Genomic DNA, 12,024 nt, shown 5'->3' on the forward strand with positions numbered 1-12,024 from the left:
AACTAATTTGAAATTCTCACACCCGAACTAAGCAAGGTCAAGTATTTGTATAAATGCAACAAAAAAATTTTCCCCAGTGTTATTTTCAATTTATTATTATCGAAAAGAAAAGCAATGCTGTAATATCTGAAGTTAACAAGTTTAATTCATAGAGTATCAAACAAAATTGTTTAAAAATAAAATGCCTATGAAAGAAAAGGGCATTTTTTTAAAAATATATATATTTATGAAAAAGACATGCATTTATAAAAAATTGCAATCCTATTTCACATTGCGTTTTCCAAATCAAAATGAAATAACTAAATTCGTTAATAAAAAATATGTTTCCCTAATAACAATTTTCAACATTTATAGCAGTTATTTTTATTTTTCATTTTATAGAAACACAAAACAAATTTTTACCTATATTTAGCTCCAAGAAAGCGAATTCAACTGTCGAACATAAAACCTTATTATAGATAATTAATGATAAAACGAATGGAAAGATGTCATTCCTGTTTTAAATATAAAAAGACTATATGTCAAAATAAAGTAGTCTTGTCTTTTAATGGTTAATACGTTCACAATTGTCTTCATTTTTACTTTATTTCTAAAGTCTGGGTTTCTTTCAGAAAAAGGTTGATTATTTAAGGTTCCGGTACCAAAAAAAAATTGGGAACCACTGCCTTTAAAATAAAATAACGGCGATGCCACTAGCATATAGTAGAGTAGGTAGGTAGAATAGGTAGTTTTGTTTACTATTTTGAGTGTCTCATAGTAGCCCATATTAACACTACATAAATTATGATTATATTGTATTTTTATCGCATACGTTCGACTCTTCAATTTTATCACAGGAATCTAAAAGCAAACGGTGATTAGCGATAAAATGGTTAATTCAAAAACTGAGTGCACGAAACACAAGAGTTTACAAATTTAAAAATAATGGGTGAGAGATAACAATAAATGAGAATATTACAAAGAAAGTTCATACATCGATAACAATAAAATTGCTCTTCAAATAAACGTTGCAGATTTTCGATAACTAATCTCTCTAAATATTATCAGAATTGGTTTCGCTTACAGCCTAACGGCCTCTAGTTAATCAAAGATTGTTTAGATTATGCGATAGTAATTATTAGCTATTTTTCTGATAACTACTTCAAAGAAAGTCGTTAAGAAAGTTTCGAGGTCACGTTTTAAGGAAATTCTATACACTTCAGAACCTTCAGACGACTTTTAGTTATTTTATAAGATCGTATGCTTTCGAATTTCTGACCCGGAATTTATATCATAATTCAACTTTCTTATTTTTCATTCTTTTCAAGAGTTTTGTTTCTAAAATATTACTTTAATACGAAAGAGTTATCGTATACAGTGGTTTACATTGAGGGGACGAAGGGGAATACGGTCAATCGACGATTAAGGGCGATAAAACTTTTACAATTATTTTTATTATGAAACTAAATTTTTAACATGTGTAATATTTTATGAAGAGTAAAATATGTGCTGCACGCAAATTTAGTGATGAAGTTTCTGCATCATTAAAATTTAAATATTCTTTTCATTAAATGTAAGAGTATTTTGTGGTAAATAATAATTTTTTATATTAGTAATTTTCATTAACATGCATAAAAACGTGCCCCGCAACAGCCCATTTTGGGCATTAAGCTACACAATTTCGTGACTAACGGCATGATTGTGACAATATGGTCAGCACTGCGCATAAACCACCTTTACTTCCCAGACAAGCTGGTATCTAAACTGTAACCTACATAGCTGAAGCTCGGTAGGCTTCAAGCCACCACTGGAGATCGGATCCCAGTTCTTCACAATAACAGTTCAGTGCCTTAACTACTGGTTCATCGCGACTCCATAAACATCTGTCTAAAGCAGAGGTCGCCAAAGTGGTCTATATAGACCCCCAGGGGTCTATTTAACAAAAGCGGGGGTTGATCTGAGCCAGGGGGTTGAAGAAAAAACAGTTCTTAATACGCAAATCACACATACCTAATTGAGTATGCAAAACTTGTGAATTTTTTTATAATTGACTTAATATCAGTTTCTTTATAGAACATAAATTAATAAACGTATATTAATCGGGTGAAACAAGTATTTACGTACCAGGGCGCAGTGGCACGAACTCTGCACTTCTGGTTTATAAGTCATATGCATATGTGCGCTCGTCCAAATGTCACGTGTGATGAGCATTGATGCTACAAACGCAAATATCACACGCAGTTTCAGCTATCATTGCAAACTATGAACAGTGTTGAATAGTTGCAGTGTCATTATTAAAACTCTTATAGTTTTGGCTAATTAGTTATTGTTTCGATAAAACCATTCGTTTAGTTTAGATATCAATTTTAATTATCAATACATGTAAAAAAGAAGGTAAGCATTAATAATATGGATTAGTACAGCCAGCGACAAAACTATAGCAACTTTAAGAAATAGCTCAGCCATTTATGCTAGCATTTCCAAGTTCCTATAGGGTTGAAGCCGGTTTCAGTCACGTAAATTCAATCCTAACTAACTAAGTACAGAAATAAATTAAATGTGGAGTTTCGAGGGGATTTCCGATTAAAATTGACCAATTTTGAACCCAATATAGCGAACCTTGCAAAAAAACACCAGGCACACCTATCTCATTGATTAAGAAGCAATAAATCTGAAGTTACTTTACTCATTATTTCTACTTATTTATAATTACTTATTATTTAATAAATATTAAGGTATTTAAATTTCAACATTAATATATTTTTCATAAAACTATTGTTACACAATGTACTATTACTTTAATAAATGTTTAAAGTCATAAAACAAATAATACAAATATAGTATCTAATGGAGTTTTATTTTAATTAACATAAAATTACTTTTATGGGGGTCGCTGGAGATTTCGAGAAATTATAAAGGGGTCGATGATCAAAAAAGTTTGGCGACCCCTGGTCTAAAGTAACAAAAAGTTATGGCTGTTTAGGGTGTTTAACATAACGTTACATTTTGCTTTATGAAAACACTATAAGACTTGAAACTACAGAAATGTGTAGAAAAATGTACAAGGAGTACAATGGAATAAAAAATAGTATTCAATAATAGTTCGAGAACTATGTTTAAAAGTTATTGCAATTTTAAGTGCTTAGTTTTGTGCACTTTTTTTATCACTTACTTTTTTTGCTTTACGTTACATTTTGCTTTGCTGCACAAAATCTATAGGATTTAGAAACTTGAAACAACAGAGGTGTGTGGAAAAATGTAGTACAAGGAGTACAATGGTATAAAAAAATGGTATTCGATTATTAGTTCGAGAATTATTCACTGTTAGACTTGTCGGAAAAAACACCTTATGGGCGACCTACAAGCTTCAGGAATGCAATTCCTGAGTTGAAATTTAGAACGCTGAAAAAGCCAGATTTATTTATGAACAGAACAGTTTTTTTTTTCTTTCTTGAAACTCCAATTTGTTTAAAAGCTATTGCAATTTTAAGTGCTTTCTTATGCAATTTTTTTATCACTTCTTTCTTCTTTTTTTTTTGCATTTTGCTTTGTTACACAAAACTAATGATTTTAGAAACTTGAAATTACGAAGGTAGGGTGTACGAGGGAATAAAAAAATCTAGGATTCCACTATTAGTTCGAGAATAATTAACTGTTAAACTTATAATGAAAAAATATCAAGTTTAGTCAATCTGTAGCCCGCTGAAATGCGACTCCGTAATTAAAATTTGATTTGCTGGTTGAAAGAACTAAATTTATTTGGGAATTTTGTTTAAAAATTCCAATTTGTCCGAAAGTTATTGCAATTAAAAAGTTCTTTTTCTTGTTTTTTCACCAGCTTTTTGCTTTAAATATTGACTATTTATCCGTTGTTATAGAAAGATTATCTTTCCCCCACGAGATCTTTACATCTTCATTTTTCAAACTCTCGCGCTCGAATAGATGTCAATAAAAAGTAGCAAAAATAAATAAATAAAATAAGTGAGAGATTACGTGTGTTGCCGGATATAACTCTTAATATTTATAGTGAAATTAAAAATAAAAGAAAAACTTAGTCAAGAGCGATAAGAACCGTTCCTTTTGTGAATTGTTATAAGTTCCACTTATTTATTTTTGAAGTTCTTATGCGACTTCCAACAAGGTTGCGTTAAACGTTTAACGCTACATTTTTATTGGTCGGGAAATCACGTGGTAGGATCCAGTTTTCCCTCATTCATTTCCATATTGTTCTGGTTCTCACTAGCATAAAAGTCATAAAAGTATTGTTTTTCTATAAATATTTTTTTAGTTTGTTTTGATACACATATAATTTAATAGGGTAGTATTTTCTATTTTCAAATTTAGTGGATAACAATTGTAAAAAATGAGTGAAAACAATGCGACGGATTTAAGGTTATGTCAAGGTACATCTCTTGTGAATATCAATTGATTGCTTCTCTTCTGAAATTACATTATGACGCATTCACATACATTATTAATACAAATACATTTTCCAGGGCGAGACGATGAAGCACTTCCACTGGTTCAAGAGGGAAAAATGCACAATATTACCGTGATTATAGAGCACGGAAGCGAACGGGGCAGGAAAAAGAGTCGTTGAATAGAACTAGTGATCCTTCTACGACTGCTGATTCTTCTACAATTGACGTCGCAGGTTACGAAGTTTAACTTCTTCCGCGCGGAGGGACTCCACGCACTATTTTTTTTTATTATTAAATCACGCAAACTTTTTTTTTCAAGTTTAGATTAATCTTTTTCAAATCCAGATAAATGTCCATTTCGTTATGATTAACATGTTAACAAAATGTTCTTACATAAAACAATGATTGTATATTTTGGAAACATAATATTCTGTTTTAGTACAAAAAATCGACATTTAAGGGCAATGATGAATGCGAAGCAATTACTGGGTTAGGCAAGCGGAATAAGCAGGGGTGGCGGAGGCTCCTAGTTACATATAAAAAAAAATTTAAAAAAAACGATAAATGTAGATTATTTCAGTTTTTTTAAAAATTAAATTGGCTTTTTCTCTTGCATACACTCCTTTTTTCAAAAGCATTTAATCGAGAAATGGAAAGCTAGCATCCAGGCACATCTACGGTCTCAATTTGTATTTATTTACTGCATTCTTCTTGTATAATTAACTACGTAAATGATATTTATCTTTAAGTGAAATTTTCACAATTAATATTTTACATTGTAATATTTTCGCAGTATTATTTATCTTTTAACTTTCTTCTCCGTTTATTTTTTCTTATATAACATTTAAATCGCAAAACAAAGCTGAATGCTGATTGTTTTCTACTTGAACTTAAAAACATATTATAAAACAAAAATTTACAAGTTTACGACTTAGGGTTAAGTAGTTGAATTTCACATCACGATAGCCACGTTTCAAATATTTTTATTTGTCTAGAAATCGTGACACATTGTTCTCCGTTGAATTATCGACTTGTAACTGATAATAGAACACTCTTATTTCACTCTAAGCCGTTTTGTTATATGTTTATTGTCAATATCTCCGGAGTTCTTCAGATTTCATTGTTTTGGCCTGAATTGTGAGGTTAGATAGCCTCATTTGAGTCATGAGATAGTCACAAATGGAGAAATAGCTGTGAAATCATCAGCTGCGAACTTTAATCCACGTTTACTCTAAACAGTATAAGCGAGTATTTCAAGCAGGATAAGATAAAAACCAACGTCCCAGGATTTAAAATTAAAAATGTTTTTGTTATTTCTATTTAAGGGCATATAGTCTTAATTTGAATCATAAGCGAAAACCTAGAAATAAGCTTATTCAGAAATATTGTGATGATGATTAGATATTTTTATAATTAGAAAAAAATTTTTTAATTAGTTTTCAGATTTTACTTAACTTACCAATGAATTTATAAGCTGCGATGGATGAGGATAGAGCTTTCGCCTCCCAATGGGATTGCCAGGTTCGAATCCTAGCGGTGGCTGGTTGTTAAGAATTCTGCTTCCGCCTCGCATCAATCACGGTGCAGACGTATAACATCCTCAGCGGTAGAAGGATCATGGGTTAGAATCCCCTTGCCATCGGGCTAACAGTGGGAGGAGGTTTTCCTTTCTTTATGTAACGCAAATACGGGTTAGTTCTATCAAAAAGTCCTCAACGAAGACTATCCCAATGCTGATCCAGGAGTTCCCTTGTCTTCTCGGTTAGATGAAAATTTACAAGGCTACAGAGTTAAACATTGATGGTCGTAAAACAAGAACTGGGTAGGCTGTACTACACCCAGTGCCGGATAACCCATTGGGCTATGGCCCCCTTAAAAAAAATTTTTTGAAAATAAATTTAAAAAAATTAAGAAAAACAATGATTTAAAAAAAAAAATCAATTTCAAATATATATTAATAAAATACGATATTTTTTTACATAATTTTTCACATGCTTATTTATTACTTATTTTAGTTATTATTTATAAGTATTATTATAGTTTATGTATCATAATATTTATCAATGTTTTTTTAAGTTCAAATTTGTCCTTTTGATTTGCGCTCGAAAAAATTTAAAGCAGTACTATAGCGAGCTGAGACTTGTTTAAACAAGAAGCAAAGAATTAAATGCTGTTGACATTATTGAGATGTTTTAAATGAAGAAGTTATATAGTGCCTCAACTAAAGTGTCTCATAATTTTTTTAGCGTTTTATAATTATTTAGTGTCCGTAATTCTATTTGATCAATAAATAATTACAAAATATTTTACTATAAGGTAAGTGTTTGTTTATTGTTTTATATTCTCTAGAAAAAACTCATACAACTGGTGACTTTAATTTTACTGGTCACTTCAAATTTTATATATTGAAATTGTCACTGTTTAAGAGGTCCAGGATATTATTTATTTTTACTTTAAATATGCTTCCTTAAATGAAAAGATATATAAATACTTTTATATTTGTATAAAAAAAATGTACAGGAAAAAAATTTAATCTAAGGGCCCCAAAAATTTAAATGCCCTAGGGCCCCGCGTACGCTTAATCCACCCCTGACTACGCCGGTTATAATATAAAATAAGACTTACCAGCTAATTCACAAGTCGGAGCCGCTTTGGTTCTGGGAATAGAGCGTTCACCTCCGTGTCCCAGGTTCGAATCTCATCTGTGGCAGGTTGGTACGAATACGAATTCTGCTCCCGACTCGCACCGAGTGACCATCAACGTTGTCTATCTCTGCAACTCGTAAAATCTTTTTTATATTATGTAATTCTGTTACTGGTGCAAAGCTAATTTTTTAATATGCATTTCCTATCATTTCTTTACCACTGATGATTTATGAACAAAACAATCGTATCAAAGATTTCCCGAACTCAGGATAATTTATATCTAATATCTAACAAAAAATTGTTTATTACGCTTATAAATTATCGATTTTTTTTTTATTTAATTAAAAAGCACACCACTTTTTAGTTAAAACGCACATGATTTTGACGGAATTCAGTTCTTATTTTCATCGTATTCTTCAATTTAAATCTATAATAAGAAGATCAGAATTAAAAATAATTAAGTATTAAAAATAATTAAGTATTAAAAATAAATTAGAAATTAAAATAATTAATTTAGAAAAATAAATAAAGCAATGAATTAAGTAAAATAATTAAGTAGTAGTTTATGGTTAAAGATATAAATAATCTATGATAATTCTTTAAATTTGAAACATGAATAATTTGGCATCCTGTTTAACATGTTCAGAGCATATTTAATACTCAGAGAGTAAAGAAATTATTTCCACCTCGCCAATAAAAAGAGCTTTAAGAGATACGGATTATCATTTGAAATTATTTATTTCCCTAAAAGCCCCGCTTTAGTAGCTACAAGTTTTAAAAGTGCTATATATTTTTTATAAATAATTTTTGGTAGATAACTCTACCCTTTTTCTAGTTATCTTTCTACCGCAGCCTGGCCAACTCAAAACATCCGGTCAAACGAAACGAGAGTTAATGGAATTACTATTTTTTCTACACACTTTTAAATTTTGATGTAGAGCAAAAAGTATCCAATATTATAAGGAATGCTATAGTTAAAATAATAACATCGCATTTGCTTAATAATAGCATGAAAACAATTAAAACATTATGCACATAATCATTCATTATAAACGGCTTTCATGAATTTCTGTTACGTTTCAGTTAATAATTAGTTATTTTTTTTATGTAATTTTTACCTTTGATGTAAAGCAACAATGGTAATTATGGTAAGGAATGCTAGCTTTACAATAACTCGTCTTTGTCTCTTGATAATATAAAAAATATATATAAATTATGCACATAATTATCATTATCTCATGAATTTCTGCAATGTTTCAAAAATTTTTTAGCAAGGCTGCTCAAAAATTTTTTAGCAAAATTTTGTGAAATTGTGATAACAAGCTTTAAAACACTCGTACCACTGTTTAATGAAGTCAGAATGCAATTTGGTCATTCCATACAATTTTTATCGAGAAAAAGTACTTTAAAATTATTTCATGTAATTTATTTTTTGTTATTTAAAAAATAAAATAACATATCAAAGCTTAATTCGACAATCTCAAAAATATAAAGACAGCCAAGATACTCTCCAGTCATATATAAATTAATGTAAAATTAAGTCACATTTTAAAAAAAAATTGTAGACTTTAATTTCATTCAAAAACCATCCACTTTCAAAGGTATATTTATTTTTGACAACTTAAAGCTTTAAAAATCATGAGAAATATCTCTGAAACAGAAATGAAGAGAAGCGGCAACCACAGCATTGTGAAAGAAAAAAAAATTTTTTTTTTTACATATGATAAACCGAAACATAAAAAAAAAGAAAAATTCTAGGGAGAACTGAATGTATTGGCGAAAGTATTAAATAACAGCGCTTTGCATTGCAGACAAAGAGAATTTTAAATTTGATATCTGGAAATGTCGGGGGGGGGGGGAGGGAGTTCAACGCTCTTGAATGTTCACACTTTCGACTAAGTTCACTCCACTCCGATTTTTCTATTGTTTTTAAAAAGTGTTTCTTTTCTAAGAAACAAACAACTTTTCTATTATTCTAAAAATATTTATTTGCGTGTAATAATCTCTCAGGCAAAACAAACTGTTTTGTATACTGTTGTCTAAAGGTTAAATCATTCAAAAATCTCAAATTTATATATATATAAAAAAAAAAACATTTCTCAACTAATTTTAAAAACAGATTAATCATTTTAGGTAACTTAACGATTCTTAAAAAAAAAAAAAAAAAACACTTTATTTAAAGAAATTATCTATAAACGTAGTTGCAGTTGAATTCTTTGAGCGATAGGGCAGTGGTTCAAATTTACAAATTTCTTCTTTTCAAGGTCTGTTTCAAATATTTGAAAACAATATTAAAATTCGTATTTTTTAAAGGTAAAAGATAATTCTTTTTAAAAAAAACAATTTGACTAGCACTTTAAGGTAATATTTTTCATTTTATTCACAGAACGTAATTACAATTATTAAGATTAGGTCAAATAGAGTTCTTTATTTAAATTTATCTTTTGCCTTAATCTTAAATACAGCTTAAATTTTAGGCAAAAGTTGATAACTTTAACGGCAATAGTTTCGATTTTTGTCAGCTGTAATGTTCTACAAGGATTTTAACTGGCACATAGAAATTTGGCTACTCTGAATTTAAGCTTAAATGAATGAATTCGATTTAAAGTAAACATTTATCACAATATTTAATTTAAAAAACGTATGATCAGCATATAAAGTGGTTTAATTGATGACTAAATTTTAAAAAAAATTCTGCCCACAGTTCAGGGCTCGAAAAACAACCCGTCCTCGGCGGTCAAAAATTCCCCGCGGACAACAAATTTCTCGAATCCGACGTCCGCTCGGACGGTACCCTCGGATAAATTGAAATTCCAGATAACTTGACCTTTGTCATTTAAATTATTTATATAATTTTAAAAATAAATTTTAATTATCATAAAAGAGATAAATTACTTCATAAAAGATACTATTAATTAAAAAGTAAAGTAATAAAGTAAAATACTAGGTTACTATTAGTAACCTAGTATTTCTTTTATTATTGTATAATGTAATCCTAGTAACTACTAATTCATTATGCAATTCAGATAAATGTTTGTAATAAATAAGAGAAAATTATATTTTTATTTATTCAGAAGCTACGGGTTAGTTTCAAAGGAGGACGGGTACATTGTTGGGCAAGCCGTCCCCGAGGACGACTTGCCCAATAAATATAATTTCTGAGTTTTTTCGAGCCCTGCCACAGTTATCCATGCTTTTTATTGGTAATATCACTAGTAAAAAAATGTTACACAAAAAGTGTAAATGCAGGCAGCTATATTTATATTTTCTAAATGAAAATATAAATAAAAAAAAAACAACAACAACAAAATTGACGCGAGCTCAAAACTAAAAGAAAAAATACCACAAAATACACCCCCCCCTCCCGCCGAAAAGGCAAGATTTGAAGATGTCAATTATTTATCTTCTTACTAATAAAATCTTGATTAACATTTAGAAAGTATCAGGTGAATTTCTCAGTAACAAGTTGGCATTTTAAGAAATAAACATTTTAACCACCAGTCAAATTTAGTGCTAAAAATTAGTGGTTTAATTTGGAGTCAAAAATAAATATGTTACTGTCCAGGCCTTCCATCAACATCACGTCAATATTTTGATATGGGATACTACCCCTCTTGTTAGGTCACAATCAAATACTAGCGATTCAGAAAAAGAAATCCCATATGGATTAGATTTCAAATTTTATTTTTAAACTTCAAGTATGTGCTTCAATGACATTTGTGAGAAAAACAATAATAAAGATTGTGTGTGTATTTATATTCATGAATGAACAATATATAAATATTTAATTTGTTGATCTTAAATGTTTTTATTTTAACTAAAATGTGAGAAGTCACACTTCTTGTTACCTTTCCCTCTCCCTAGTCACAATTTCAGTACTCTCCTCCAAGCATGACAACATTTACTGGTGACCCTTAATTCCTCAAATATAAATAAATGTTTAGCCCAACACATGTTTTTTTGAAGAAATAAATTGGCAGAATATTGAAATTAAGATCAACAGCAGTAACAGTTAGAATGAGTTTAAAAATGCGATATAGTAAATTCCTGTTTCATGTTTAAAATATTACAACTTATTCAGCGTTAGAAAATGAGATTAACAAGGATGAAAAACCAATATTGACGTTTTTGTAGTCATGATCTTATTTTTCGCCAGTACTTTTTCAAATGTAAAATTAAACATTTAAATGATAAAAAAGTTAATTTTCCCCTAAATAATAGGTTTTATCAGTATTTAATTTTTTAGTAAGATCAACATACTTATCAGAAAATAAGTTTTTCAAAAAATTATAGTAATTCTAACGGAAACTCTCAGAAATTATGGATAATCTATAGTAATAAATCAAAAATACATATTTTTTATTTTGGTTTCTCAAACTTACAGGGGAGGAAAAAAACAGTTTACCTATATATAGTATGATGGACATCCATTTCTTAATATCCACACAATATCCTTGGATCAAACCTAGAAGACAAGTAAACTCCTGGGTCAAGCACTGGGATAAACTTACACTCTTTATAAGCTTTTTGGGAGAAAAACAAAATTGAATTTGTGTTACAAAGAGAGGAAAACCTCCTGTCAATGTTAATCTAAGGCAATGCAGAATGTTTTAAAAATTTCTTTTGATAACTATTTTTTTTTAATCAAAACCACAGAATAACTTCTTTTATTAAAGCTGCAAGCTACCACAAACCACTTAAGTTCATTTAGATTTCGAGATCTGTTATTTTAAAACAATTGAAAATAAAAATAACCTACATTTCAATTCTAGCAATGGTATGAAAATTAATTCTATGGAAATATCTTATCTGTATTCTTAAACCATATTTGATGCAAATATAGTGTGATGTAATATAGTGCACAACATATTTGATGCAAATCAGTTCAGAATTACTTATTTTTATAAAGTTTAACCAAACCAAAAGGACTGGATTTCATAAATACCATACCTACATGTGATATTGAACAAAAAAAATT

The sequence above is a fragment of the Parasteatoda tepidariorum genome, chromosome 10, assembly GCF_982258835.1.
Source record: "Parasteatoda tepidariorum strain Cologne lab strain chromosome 10, Ptep-v5.0, whole genome shotgun sequence".
Classification (NCBI taxonomy): Eukaryota; Metazoa; Arthropoda; class Arachnida; order Araneae; family Theridiidae; genus Parasteatoda; species Parasteatoda tepidariorum.